At 54.5% G+C, this 12500-nt stretch overlaps 6 non-coding genes across 6 annotated transcripts; all 6 read right to left on the bottom strand.

Moving 5' to 3' along the window:
• Positions 1 to 1598: 1598 nt before the first annotated feature.
• LOC141266798 (5S ribosomal RNA) lies at positions 1599 to 1717 on the bottom strand. The gene has a single exon (XR_012320821.1). It is a non-coding gene; the product is annotated as a 5S ribosomal RNA (ribosomal RNA).
• Positions 1718 to 3423: 1706 nt separating this feature from the next.
• Positions 3424 to 3542, bottom strand: LOC141268448 (5S ribosomal RNA). Its single transcript, XR_012321406.1, has one exon. It is a non-coding gene; the product is annotated as a 5S ribosomal RNA (ribosomal RNA).
• A 1706-nt stretch (positions 3543 to 5248) lies between these two features.
• LOC141268437 (5S ribosomal RNA) lies at positions 5249 to 5367 on the bottom strand. The gene has a single exon (XR_012321405.1). It is a non-coding gene; the product is annotated as a 5S ribosomal RNA (ribosomal RNA).
• A 1706-nt stretch (positions 5368 to 7073) lies between these two features.
• Positions 7074 to 7192, bottom strand: LOC141266835 (5S ribosomal RNA). The gene has a single exon (XR_012320856.1). It is a non-coding gene; the product is annotated as a 5S ribosomal RNA (ribosomal RNA).
• Positions 7193 to 8898: 1706 nt separating this feature from the next.
• LOC141268426 (5S ribosomal RNA) lies at positions 8899 to 9017 on the bottom strand. Its single transcript, XR_012321404.1, has one exon. It is a non-coding gene; the product is annotated as a 5S ribosomal RNA (ribosomal RNA).
• Positions 9018 to 10723: 1706 nt separating this feature from the next.
• On the bottom strand, positions 10724 to 10842 carry LOC141268414 (5S ribosomal RNA). Its single transcript, XR_012321403.1, has one exon. It is a non-coding gene; the product is annotated as a 5S ribosomal RNA (ribosomal RNA).
• Positions 10843 to 12500: the final 1658 nt, after the last annotated feature.

Raw genomic sequence — 12500 nt, 5'->3', positions numbered from 1 at the left:
TTTTTTGCTGGCTCCTTAAAAAGGTCTTGTAGACAGAACGCCCCGCTCAGAGCCGCTGAGCTCACTGATCGGCTGCCGCGCTGTCGACGGAACGTCAGCGTCGCGGCCAATGCCACAGGCCGGGAGCAGCGGCGAGACTCACCGGTAGACCTGGGTAGGGTGAGTAGAGCGCGGTTAGTTGCTTTCTAATAGCCTGCAGCCGGGGATTAACTTTTAATGAAAGGGAGCAACCCTTTTGACTGTCTGCAGCGCGCCGTACCTAGGAAGCGCACACTCACACACAGCGAGCATGCACAAGTTGCTCGCACGAGACCACATTCCCTATTTGCACCTGCAGCTTTTCCGCCACCATGCGTCAGACTCTCCTGCCTGTCTTATTATTATTTCAGGGCCTTAGCAGGAACCACCCCCTCAATTCCCTCCCGCTCCTTCCTAGCACTGAGGTTAGCTCCTGGGCAGCTGTCTGATTGGGTTAGTTACACAAGATTCTTTGAAGAAGAAGACGTTACTTCTGCTGGCCCTCGTTAGGCGGTCGCCCTCTAAAACCATCCCCTGGGCAGCTGCTGAAAGCCTGGCCCCTTCACAGCGCGAGATGCTTTTAACGCCATCATTTGCATACGGCCGGCTGCGGGGTCAATAAGCACTCCTAGCCGTGGCAAGGAGCTCGGTGTGAGGCCTGGTAGAGGCGGCGGGGTTGCGTCCTTATCTTAGAGGTCTTGGGGGGCTTGGGATGCTTGGGACTTCCAGCCTCTACCTTACGTAAGGTCGGTGTCCAGCAAGGCGCCACTCAATGCTAGCCGAGCTGGGCAAGATGGCAAAACGTCATCAAAATTGTCTACAATACCTGGTGTTCTCAGGAGGTGTCCCAACCAAGTATTTCCGAACCCATCTCTGCTTTGCTTCCGAGATCGGACGTATCCAAGGTGGTATGGCCAGTAGACGCTGCTTGGCCCATCGCCCGGCCAGCCTTCCTCAGGCTCGCGTGGGGACGAGAACTTTGGTCGTTCTGGGGCGGTCTCCGAAGGACCGATGCATAGGCTGTGCCGTCCCTATAGGTGTTGTTTGTTGAGCAATGAAACACCTGCCGCATCAGATGTGTTTAAAAATGGCTCGGCGCAGGGTCTCCTGCAGGCTAAACCGTTCATCGCGGGGATGTGACAGAAAGAGCAAGCTGGACCCGCAACTTGGGGTGGAGCGAAACGCCCAGGAGTGAATGAAGGAAGAGGGTGAGATGGTTGCGAGTGAATTTGAGCTGCTCTTCGGGGGGGTCGTGTGGCCTGCAAAGGTGTTTTGCTTGGGTTGTGCTGTAAACTGGCCTCCAGGTTACCGGTGGTTGCCTCCAGGTCAGCGGTGGTTGCCTCCAGTCATGCGGGAGTCGCTGGTCCTGGTGAAAAGAAGCCTAGTATTAAAAGTAAATAAGCAACAATGCTGGAGGCCCACGGTGATGAGAAGGATGCTGGTATTTTGCAAGGATTAAATAGCGCAAGAGAGAAAGCAAATGAAAAGAAGAAAGGAGCATGTGTGCGCTTGTGAAAAAAGGAATGGAAAAAAGGCATAGAGGAGAGTGACCCCTGCTGGTGGAAGTAAGAAAAGGCAAAAGCCTACAGCACCTGGTATTCCCAGGCGCTCTCCCATCCAAGTACTAACCAGGCCCAACCCTGCTTAGCTTCCAAGATCAGACGAGAACGGGCGTGTTCAGGGTGGTGTGGCCGTAGGCAGAGACAGGCCTCTCACTTGCTGCTTTTCCACTTTGACGTCCGGTTGCCGGCTGCCCTTTCCAGTGCTTAGTAAGACAAGGTGCTTTTGTGCTTTCTTTTCTCTTCACTTTTTTGCTGGCTCCTTAAAAAGGTCTTGTAGACAGAACGCCCCGCTCAGAGCCGCTGAGCTCACTGATCGGCTGCCGCGCTGTCGACGGAACGTCAGCGTCGCGGCCAATGCCACAGGCCGGGAGCAGCGGCGAGACTCACCGGTAGACCTGGGTAGGGTGAGTAGAGCGCGGTTAGTTGCTTTCTAATAGCCTGCAGCCGGGGATTAACTTTTAATGAAAGGGAGCAACCCTTTTGACTGTCTGCAGCGCGCCGTACCTAGGAAGCGCACACTCACACACAGCGAGCATGCACAAGTTGCTCGCACGAGACCACATTCCCTATTTGCACCTGCAGCTTTTCCGCCACCATGCGTCAGACTCTCCTGCCTGTCTTATTATTATTTCAGGGCCTTAGCAGGAACCACCCCCTCAATTCCCTCCCGCTCCTTCCTAGCACTGAGGTTAGCTCCTGGGCAGCTGTCTGATTGGGTTAGTTACACAAGATTCTTTGAAGAAGAAGACGTTACTTCTGCTGGCCCTCGTTAGGCGGTCGCCCTCTAAAACCATTCCCTGGGCAGCTGCTGAAAGCCTGGCCCCTTCACAGCGCGAGATGCTTTTAACGCCATCATTTGCATACGGCCGGCTGCGGGGTCAATAAGCGCTCCTAGCCGTGGCAAGGAGCTCGGTGTGAGGCCTGGTAGAGACGGCGGGGTTGCGTCCTTATCTTAGAGGTCTTGGGGGGCTTGGGATGCTTGGGACTTCCAGCCTCTACTTTACGTAAGGTCGGTGTCCAGCAAGGCGCCACTCAATGCTAGCCGAGCTGGGCAAGATGGCAAAACGTCATCAAAATTGTCTACAATACCTGGTGTTCTCAGGAGGTGTCCCAACCAAGTATTTCCGAACCCATCTCTGCTTTGCTTCCGAGATCGGACGTATCCAAGGTGGTATGGCCAGTAGACGCTGCTTGGCCCATCGCCCGGCCAGCCTTCCTCAGGCTCACGTGGGGACGAGAACTCTGGCCGTTCTGGGGCGGTCTCCGAAGGACCGATGCATAGGCTGTGCCGTCCCTATAGGTGTTGTTTGTTGAGCAATGAAACACCTGCCGCATCAGATGTGTTTAAAAATGGCTCGGCGCAGGGTCTCCTGCAGGCTAAACCGTTCATCGCGGGGATGTGACAGAAAGAGCAAGCTGGACCCGCAACTTGGGGTGGAGCGAAACGCCCAGGAGTGAATGAAGGAAAAGGGTGAGATGGTTGCGAGTGAATTTGAGCTGCTCTTCGGGGGGGTCGTGTGGTCTGCAAAGGTGTTTTGCTTGGGTTGTGCTGTAAACTGGCCTCCAGGTTACCGGTGGTTGCCTCCAGGTCAGCGGTGGTTGCCTCCAGTCATGCGGGAGTCGCTGGTCCTGGTGAAAAGAAGCCTAGTATTAAAAGTAAATAAGCAACAATGCTGGAGGCCCACGGTGATGAGAAGGATGCTGGTATTTTGCAAGGATTAAATAGCGCAAGAGAGAAAGCAAATGAAAAGAAGAAAGGAGCATGTGTGCGCTTGTGAAAAAAGGAATGGAAAAAAGGCATAGAGGAGAGTGACCCCTGCTGGTGGAAGTAAGAAAAGGCAAAAGCCTACAGCACCTGGTATTCCCAGGCGGTCTCCCATCCAAGTACTAACCAGGCCCAACCCTGCTTAGCTTCCGAGATCAGACGAGAACGGGCGTGTTCAGGGTGGTGTGGCCGTAGGCAGAGACAGGCCTCTCACTTGCTGCTTTTCCACTTTGACGTCCGGTTGCCGGCTGCCCTTTCCAGTGCTTAGTAAGACAAGGTGCTTTTGTGCTTTCTTTTCTCTTCACTTTTTTGCTGGCTCCTTAAAAAGGTCTTGTAGACAGAACGCCCCGCTCAGAGCCGCTGAGCTCACTGATCGGCTGCCGCGCTGTCGACGGAACGTCAGCGTCGCGGCCAATGCCACAGGCCGGGAGCAGCGGCGAGACTCACCGGTAGACCTGGGTAGGGTGAGTAGAGCGCGGTTAGTTGCTTTCTAATAGCCTGCAGCCGGGGATTAACTTTTAATGAAAGGGAGCAACCCTTTTGACTGTCTGCAGCGCGCCGTACCTAGGAAGCGCACACTCACACACAGCGAGCATGCACAAGTTGCTCGCACGAGACCACATTCCCTATTTGCACCTGCAGCTTTTCCGCCACCATGCATCAGACTCTCCTGCCTGTCTTATTATTATTTCAGGGCCTTAGCAGAAACCACCCCCTCAATTCCCTCCCGCTCCTTCCTAGCACTGAGGTTAGCTCCTGGGCAGCTGTCTGATTGGGTTAGTTACACAAGATTCTTTGAAGAAGAAGACGTTACTTCTGCTGGCCCTCGTTAGGCGGTCGCCCTCTAAAACCATCCCCTGGGCAGCTGCTGAAAGCCTGGCCCCTTCACAGCGCGAGATGCTTTTAACGCCATCATTTGCATACGGCCGGCTGCGGGGTCAATAAGCACTCCTAGCCGTGGCAAGGAGCTCGGTGTGAGGCCTGGTAGAGGCGGCGGGGTTGCGTCCTTATCTTAGAGGTCTTGGGGGGCTTGGGATGCTTGGGACTTCCAGCCTCTACTTTACGTAAGGTCGGTGTCCAGCAAGGCGCCACTCAATGCTAGCCGAGCTGGGCAAGATGGCAAAACGTCATCAAAATTGTCTACAATACCTGGTGTTCTCAGGAGGTGTCCCAACCAAGTATTTCCGAACCCATCTCTGCTTTGCTTCCGAGATCGGACGTATCCAAGGTGGTATGGCCAGTAGACGCTGCTTGGCCCATCGCCCGGCCAGCCTTCCTCAGGCTCGCGTGGGGACGAGAACTCTGGCCGTTCTGGGGTGGTCTCCGAAGGACCGATGCATAGGCTGTGCCGTCCCTATAGGTGTTGTTTGTTGAGCAATGAAACACCTGCCGCATCAGATGTGTTTAAAAATGGCTCGGCGCAGGGTCTCCTGCAGGCTAAACCGTTCATCGCGGGGATGTGACAGAAAGAGCAAGCTGGACCCGCAACTTGGGGTGGAGCGAAACGCCCAGGAGTGAATGAAGGAAGAGGGTGAGATGGTTGCGAGTGAATTTGAGCTGCTCTTCGGGGGGGTCGTGTGGCCTGCAAAGGTGTTTTGCTTGGGTTGTGCTGTAAACTGGCCTCCAGGTTACCGGTGGTTGCCTCCAGGTCAGCGGTGGTTGCCTCCAGTCATGCGGGAGTCGCTGGTCCTGGTGAAAAGAAGCCTAGTATTAAAAGTAAATAAGCAACAATGCTGGAGGCCCACGGTGATGAGAAGGATGCTGGTATTTTGCAAGGATTAAATAGCGCAAGAGAGAAAGCAAATGAAAAGAAGAAAGGAGCATGTGTGCGCTTGTGAAAAAAGGAATGGAAAAAAGGCATAGAGGAGAGTGACCCCTGCTGGTGGAAGTAAGAAAAGGCAAAAGCCTACAGCACCTGGTATTCCCAGGCGGTCTCCCATCCAAGTACTAACCAGGCCCAACCCTGCTTAGCTTCCGAGATCAGACGAGAACGGGCGTGTTCAGGGTGGTGTGGCCGTAGGCAGAGACAGGCCTCTCACTTGCTGCTTTTCCACTTTGACGTCCGGTTGCCGGCTGCCCTTTCCAGTGCTTAGTAAGACAAGGTGCTTTTGTGCTTTCTTTTCTCTTCACTTTTTTGCTGGCTCCTTAAAAAGGTCTTGTAGACAGAACGCCCCGCTCAGAGCCGCTGAGCTCACTGATCGGCTGCCGCGCTGTCGACGGAACGTCAGCGTCGCGGCCAATGCCACAGGCCGGGAGCAGCGGCGAGACTCACCGGTAGACCTGGGTAGGGTGAGTAGAGCGCGGTTAGTTGCTTTCTAATAGCCTGCAGCCGGGGATTAACTTTTAATGAAAGGGAGCAACCCTTTTGACTGTCTGCAGCGCGCCGTACCTAGGAAGCGCACACTCACACACAGCGAGCATGCACAAGTTGCTCGCACGAGACCACATTCCCTATTTGCACCTGCAGCTTTTCCGCCACCATGCGTCAGACTCTCCTGCCTGTCTTATTATTATTTCAGGGCCTTAGCAGGAACCACCCCCTCAATTCCCTCCCGCTCCTTCCTAGCACTGAGGTTAGCTCCTGGGCAGCTGTCTGATTGGGTTAGTTACACAAGATTCTTTGAAGAAGAAGACGTTACTTCTGCTGGCCCTCGTTAGGCGGTCGCCCTCTAAAACCATCCCCTGGGCAGCTGCTGAAAGCCTGGCCCCTTCACAGCGCGAGATGCTTTTAACGCCATCATTTGCATACGGCCGGCTGCGGGGTCAATAAGCGCTCCTAGCCGTGGCAAGGAGCTCGGTGTGAGGCCTGGTAGAGGCGGCGGGGTTGCGTCCTTATCTTAGAGGTCTTGGGGGGCTTGGGATGCTTGGGACTTCCAGCCTCTACTTTACGTAAGGTCGGTGTCCAGCAAGGCGCCACTCCATGCTAGCCGAGCTGGGCAAGATGGCAAAACGTCATCAAAATTGTCTACAATACCTGGTGTTCTCAGGAGGTGTCCCAACCAAGTATTTCCGAACCCATCTCTGTTTTGCTTCCGAGATCGGACGTATCCAAGGTGGTATGGCCAGTAGACGCTGCTTGGCCCATCGCCCGGCCAGCCTTCCTCAGGCTCGCGTGGGGACGAGAACTCTGGCCGTTCTGGGGCGGTCTTCGAAGGACCGATGCATAGGCTGTGCCGTCCCTATAGGTGTTGTTTGTTGAGCAATGAAACACCTGCCGCATCAGATGTGTTTAAAAATGTCTCGGCGCAGGGTCTCCTGCAGGCTAAACCGTTCATCGCGGGGATGTGACAGAAAGAGCAAGCTGGACCCGCAACTTGGGGTGGAGCGAAACGCCCAGGAGTGAATGAAGGAAAAGGGTGAGATGGTTGCGAGTGAATTTGAGCTGCTCTTCGGGGGGGTCGTGTGGCCTGCAAAGGTGTTTTGCTTGGGTTGTGCTGTAAACTGGCCTCCAGGTTACCGGTGGTTGCCTCCAGGTCAGCGGTGGTTGCCTCCAGTCATGCGGGAGTCGCTGGTCCTGGTGAAAAGAAGCCTAGTATTAAAAGTAAATAAGCAACAATGCTGGAGGCCCACGGTGATGAGAAGGATGCTGGTATTTTGCAAGGATTAAATAGCGCAAGAGAGAAAGCAAATGAAAAGAAGAAAGGAGCATGTGTGCGCTTGTGAAAAAAGGAATGGAAAAAAGGCATAGAGGAGAGTGACCCCTGCTGGTGGAAGTAAGAAAAGGCAAAAGCCTACAGCACCTGGTATTCCCAGGTGGTCTCCCATCCAAGTACTAACCAGGCCCAACCCTGCTTAGCTTCCGAGATCAGACTAGAATGGGCGTGTTCAGGGTGGTGTGGCCGTAGGCAGAGACAGGCCTCTCACTTGCTGCTTTTCCACTTTGACGTCCGGTTGCCGGCTGCCCTTTCCAGTGCTTAGTAAGACAAGGTGCTTTTGTGCTTTCTTTTCTCTTCACTTTTTTGCTGGCTCCTTAAAAAGGTCTTGTAGACAGAACGCCCCGCTCAGAGCCGCTGAGCTCACTGATCGGCTGCCGCGCTGTCGACGGAACGTCAGCGTCGCGGCCAATGCCACAGGCCGGGAGCAGCGGCGAGACTCACCGGTAGACCTGGGTAGGGTGAGTAGAGCGCGGTTAGTTGCTTTCTAATAGCCTGCAGCCGGGGATTAACTTTTAATGAAAGGGAGCAACCCTTTTGACTGTCTGCAGCGCGCCGTACCTAGGAAGCGCACACTCACACACAGCGAGCATGCACAAGTTGCTCGCACGAGACCACATTCCCTATTTGCACCTGCAGCTTTTCCGCCACCATGCGTCAGACTCTCCTGCCTGTCTTATTATTATTTCAGGGCCTTAGCAGGAACCACCCCCTCAATTCCCTCCCGCTCCTTCCTAGCACTGAGGTTAGCTCCTGGGCAGCTGTCTGATTGGGTTAGTTACACAAGATTCTTTGAAGAATAAGACGTTACTTCTGCTGGCCCTCGTTAGGCGGTCGCCCTCTAAAACCATCCCCTGGGCAGCTGCTGAAAGCCTGGCCCCTTCACAGCGCGAGATGCTTTTAACGCCATCATTTGCATACGGCCGGCTGCGGGGTCAATAAGCGCTCCTAGCCGTGGCAAGGAGCTCGGTGTGAGGCCTGGTAGAGGCGGCGGGGTTGCGTCCTTATCTTAGAGGTCTTGGGGGGCTTGGGATGCTTGGGACTTCCAGCCTCTACTTTACGTAAGGTCGGTGTCCAGCAAGGCGCCACTCAATGCTAGCCGAGCTGGGCAAGATGGCAAAACGTCATCAAAATTGTCTACAATACCTGGTGTTCTCAGGAGGTGTCCCAACCAAGTATTTCCGAACCCATCTCTGCTTTGCTTCCGAGATCGGACGTATCCAAGGTGGTATGGCCAGTAGACGCTGCTTGGCCCATCGCCCGGCCAGCCTTCCTCAGGCTCGCGTGGGGACGAGAACTCTGGCCGTTCTGGGGCGGTCTCCGAAGGACCGATGCATAGGCTGTGCCGTCCCTATAGGTGTTGTTTGTTGAGCAATGAAACACCTGCCGCATCAGATGTGTTTAAAAATGGCTCGGCGCAGGGTCTCCTGCAGGCTAAACCGTTCATCGCGGGGATGTGACAGAAAGAGCAAGCTGGACCCGCAACTTGGGGTGGAGCGAAACGCCCAGGAGTGAATGAAGGAAAAGGGTGAGATGGTTGCGAGTGAATTTGAGCTGCTCTTCGGGGGGGTCGTGTGGTCTGCAAAGGTGTTTTGCTTGGGTTGTGCTGTAAACTGGCCTCCAGGTTACCGGTGGTTGCCTCCAGGTCAGCGGTGGTTGCCTCCAGTCATGCGGGAGTCGCTGGTCCTGGTGAAAAGAAGCCTAGTATTAAAAGTAAATAAGCAACAATGCTGGAGGCCCACGGTGATGAGAAGGATGCTGGTATTTTGCAAGGATTAAATAGCGCAAGAGAGAAAGCAAATGAAAAGAAGAAAGGAGCATGTGTGCGCTTGTGAAAAAAGGAATGGAAAAAAGGCATAGAGGAGAGTGACCCCTGCTGGTGGAAGTAAGAAAAGGCAAAAGCCTACAGCACCTGGTATTCCCAGGCGGTCTCCCATCCAAGTACTAACCAGGCCCAACCCTGCTTAGCTTCCGAGATCAGACGAGAACGGGCGTGTTCAGGGTGGTGTGGCCGTAGGCAGAGACAGGCCTCTCACTTGCTGCTTTTCCACTTTGACGTCCGGTAGCCGGCTGCCCTTTCCAGTGCTTAGTAAGACAAGGTGCTTTTGTGCTTTCTTTTCTCTTCACTTTTTTGCTGGCTCCTTAAAAAGGTCTTGTAGACAGAACGCCCCGCTCAGAGCCGCTGAGCTCACTGATCGGCTGCCGCGCTGTCGACGGAACGTCAGCGTCGCGGCCAATGCCACAGGCCGGGAGCAGCGGCGAGACTCACCGGTAGACCTGGGTAGGGTGAGTAGAGCGCGGTTAGTTGCTTTCTAATAGCCTGCAGCCGGGGATTAACTTTTAATGAAAGGGAGCAACCCTTTTGACTGTCTGCAGCGCGCCGTACCTAGGAAGCGCACACTCACACACAGCGAGCATGCACAAGTTGCTCGCACGAGACCACATTCCCTATTTGCACCTGCAGCTTTTCCGCCACCATGCATCAGACTCTCCTGCCTGTCTTATTATTATTTCAGGGCCTTAGCAGAAACCACCCCCTCAATTCCCTCCCGCTCCTTCCTAGCACTGAGGTTAGCTCCTGGGCAGCTGTCTGATTGGGTTAGTTACACAAGATTCTTTGAAGAAGAAGACGTTACTTCTGCTGGCCCTCGTTAGGCGGTCGCCCTCTAAAACCATCCCCTGGGCAGCTGCTGAAAGCCTGGCCCCTTCACAGCGCGAGATGCTTTTAACGCCATCATTTGCATACGGCCGGCTGCGGGGTCAATAAGCACTCCTAGCCGTGGCAAGGAGCTCGGTGTGAGGCCTGGTAGAGGCGGCGGGGTTGCGTCCTTATCTTAGAGGTCTTGGGGGGCTTGGGATGCTTGGGACTTCCAGCCTCTACTTTACGTAAGGTCGGTGTCCAGCAAGGCGCCACTCAATGCTAGCCGAGCTGGGCAAGATGGCAAAACGTCATCAAAATTGTCTACAATACCTGGTGTTCTCAGGAGGTGTCCCAACCAAGTATTTCCGAACCCATCTCTGCTTTGCTTCCGAGATCGGACGTATCCAAGGTGGTATGGCCAGTAGACGCTGCTTGGCCCATCGCCCGGCCAGCCTTCCTCAGGCTCGCGTGGGGACGAGAACTCTGGCCGTTCTGGGGTGGTCTCCGAAGGACCGATGCATAGGCTGTGCCGTCCCTATAGGTGTTGTTTGTTGAGCAATGAAACACCTGCCGCATCAGATGTGTTTAAAAATGGCTCGGCGCAGGGTCTCCTGCAGGCTAAACCGTTCATCGCGGGGATGTGACAGAAAGAGCAAGCTGGACCCGCAACTTGGGGTGGAGCGAAACGCCCAGGAGTGAATGAAGGAAGAGGGTGAGATGGTTGCGAGTGAATTTGAGCTGCTCTTCGGGGGGGTCGTGTGGCCTGCAAAGGTGTTTTGCTTGGGTTGTGCTGTAAACTGGCCTCCAGGTTACCGGTGGTTGCCTCCAGGTCAGCGGTGGTTGCCTCCAGTCATGCGGGAGTCGCTGGTCCTGGTGAAAAGAAGCCTAGTATTAAAAGTAAATAAGCAACAATGCTGGAGGCCCACGGTGATGAGAAGGATGCTGGTATTTTGCAAGGATTAAATAGCGCAAGAGAGAAAGCAAATGAAAAGAAGAAAGGAGCATGTGTGCGCTTGTGAAAAAAGGAATGGAAAAAAGGCATAGAGGAGAGTGACCCCTGCTGGTGGAAGTAAGAAAAGGCAAAAGCCTACAGCACCTGGTATTCCCAGGCGGTCTCCCATCCAAGTACTAACCAGGCCCAACCCTGCTTAGCTTCCGAGATCAGACGAGAACGGGCGTGTTCAGGGTGGTGTGGCCGTAGGCGGAGACAGGCCTCTCACTTGCTGCTTTTCCACTTTGACGTCCGGTTGCCGGCTGCCCTTTCCAGTGCTTAGTAAGACAAGGTGCTTTTGTGCTTTCTTTTCTCTTCACTTTTTTGCTGGCTCCTTAAAAAGGTCTTGTAGACAGAACGCCCCGCTCAGAGCCGCTGAGCTCACTGATCGGCTGCCGCGCTGTCGACGGAACGTCAGCGTCGCGGCCAATGCCACAGGCCGGGAGCAGCGGCGAGACTCACCGGTAGACCTGGGTAGGGTGAGTAGAGCGCGGTTAGTTGCTTTCTAATAGCCTGCAGCCGGGGATTAACTTTTAATGAAAGGGAGCAACCCTTTTGACTGTCTGCAGCGCGCCGTACCTAGGAAGCGCACACTCACACACAGCGAGCATGCACAAGTTGCTCGCACGAGACCACATTCCCTATTTGCACCTGCAGCTTTTCCGCCACCATGCGTCAGACTCTCCTGCCTGTCTTATTATTATTTCAGGGCCTTAGCAGGAACCACCCCCTCAATTCCCTCCCGCTCCTTCCTAGCACTGAGGTTAGCTCCTGGGCAGCTGTCTGATTGGGTTAGTTACACAAGATTCTTTGAAGAAGAAGACGTTACTTCTGCTGGCCCTCGTTAGGCGGTCGCCCTCTAAAACCATCCCCTGGGCAGCTGCTGAAAGCCTGGCCCCTTCACAGCGCGAGATGCTTTTAACGCCATCATTTGCATACGGCCGGCTGCGGGGTCAATAAGCACTCCTAGCCGTGGCAAGGAGCTCGGTGTGAGGCCTGGTAGAGGCGGCGGGGTTGCGTCCTTATCTTAGAGGTCTTGGGGGGCTTGGGATGCTTGGGACTTCCAGCCTCTACTTTACGTAAGGTCGGTGTCCAGCAAGGCGCCACTCAATGCTAGCCGAGCTGGGCAAGATGGCAAAACGTCATCAAAATTGTCTACAATACCTGGTGTTCTCAGGAGGTGTCCCAACCAAGTATTTCCGAACCCATCTCTGCTTTGCTTCCGAGATCGGACGTATCCAAGGTGGTATGGCCAGTAGACGCTGCTTGGCCCATCGCCCGGCCAGCCTTCCTCAGGCTCGCGTGGGGACGAGAACTCTGGCCGTTCTGGGGTGGTCTCCGAAGGACCGATGCATAGGCTGTGCCGTCCCTATAGGTGTTGTTTGTTGAGCAATGAAACACCTGCCGCATCAGATGTGTTTAAAAATGGCTCGGCGCAGGGTCTCCTGCAGGCTAAACCGTTCATCGCGGGGATGTGACAGAAAGAGCAAGCTGGACCCGCAACTTGGGGTGGAGCGAAACGCCCAGGAGTGAATGAAGGAAGAGGGTGAGATGGTTGCGAGTGAATTTGAGCTGCTCTTCGGGGGGGTCGTGTGGCCTGCAAAGGTGTTTTGCTTGGGTTGTGCTGTAAACTGGCCTCCAGGTTACCGGTGGTTGCCTCCAGGTCAGCGGTGGTTGCCTCCAGTCATGCGGGAGTCGCTGGTCCTGGTGAAAAGAAGCCTAGTATTAAAAGTAAATAAGCAACAATGCTGGAGGCCCACGGTGATGAGAAGGATGCTGGTATTTTGCAAGGATTAAATAGCGCAAGAGAGAAAGCAAATGAAAAGAAGAAAGGAGCATGTGTGCGCTTGTGAAAAAAGGAATGGAAAAA

This window comes from Phyllobates terribilis, unplaced genomic scaffold, assembly GCF_046119375.1.
Source record: "Phyllobates terribilis strain yellow unplaced genomic scaffold, ASM4611937v1 Scaffold_4__5_contigs__length_816908805, whole genome shotgun sequence".
Classification (NCBI taxonomy): domain Eukaryota; kingdom Metazoa; phylum Chordata; class Amphibia; order Anura; family Dendrobatidae; genus Phyllobates; species Phyllobates terribilis.
This window is presented reverse-complemented; position numbering and strand designations above follow the sequence as displayed.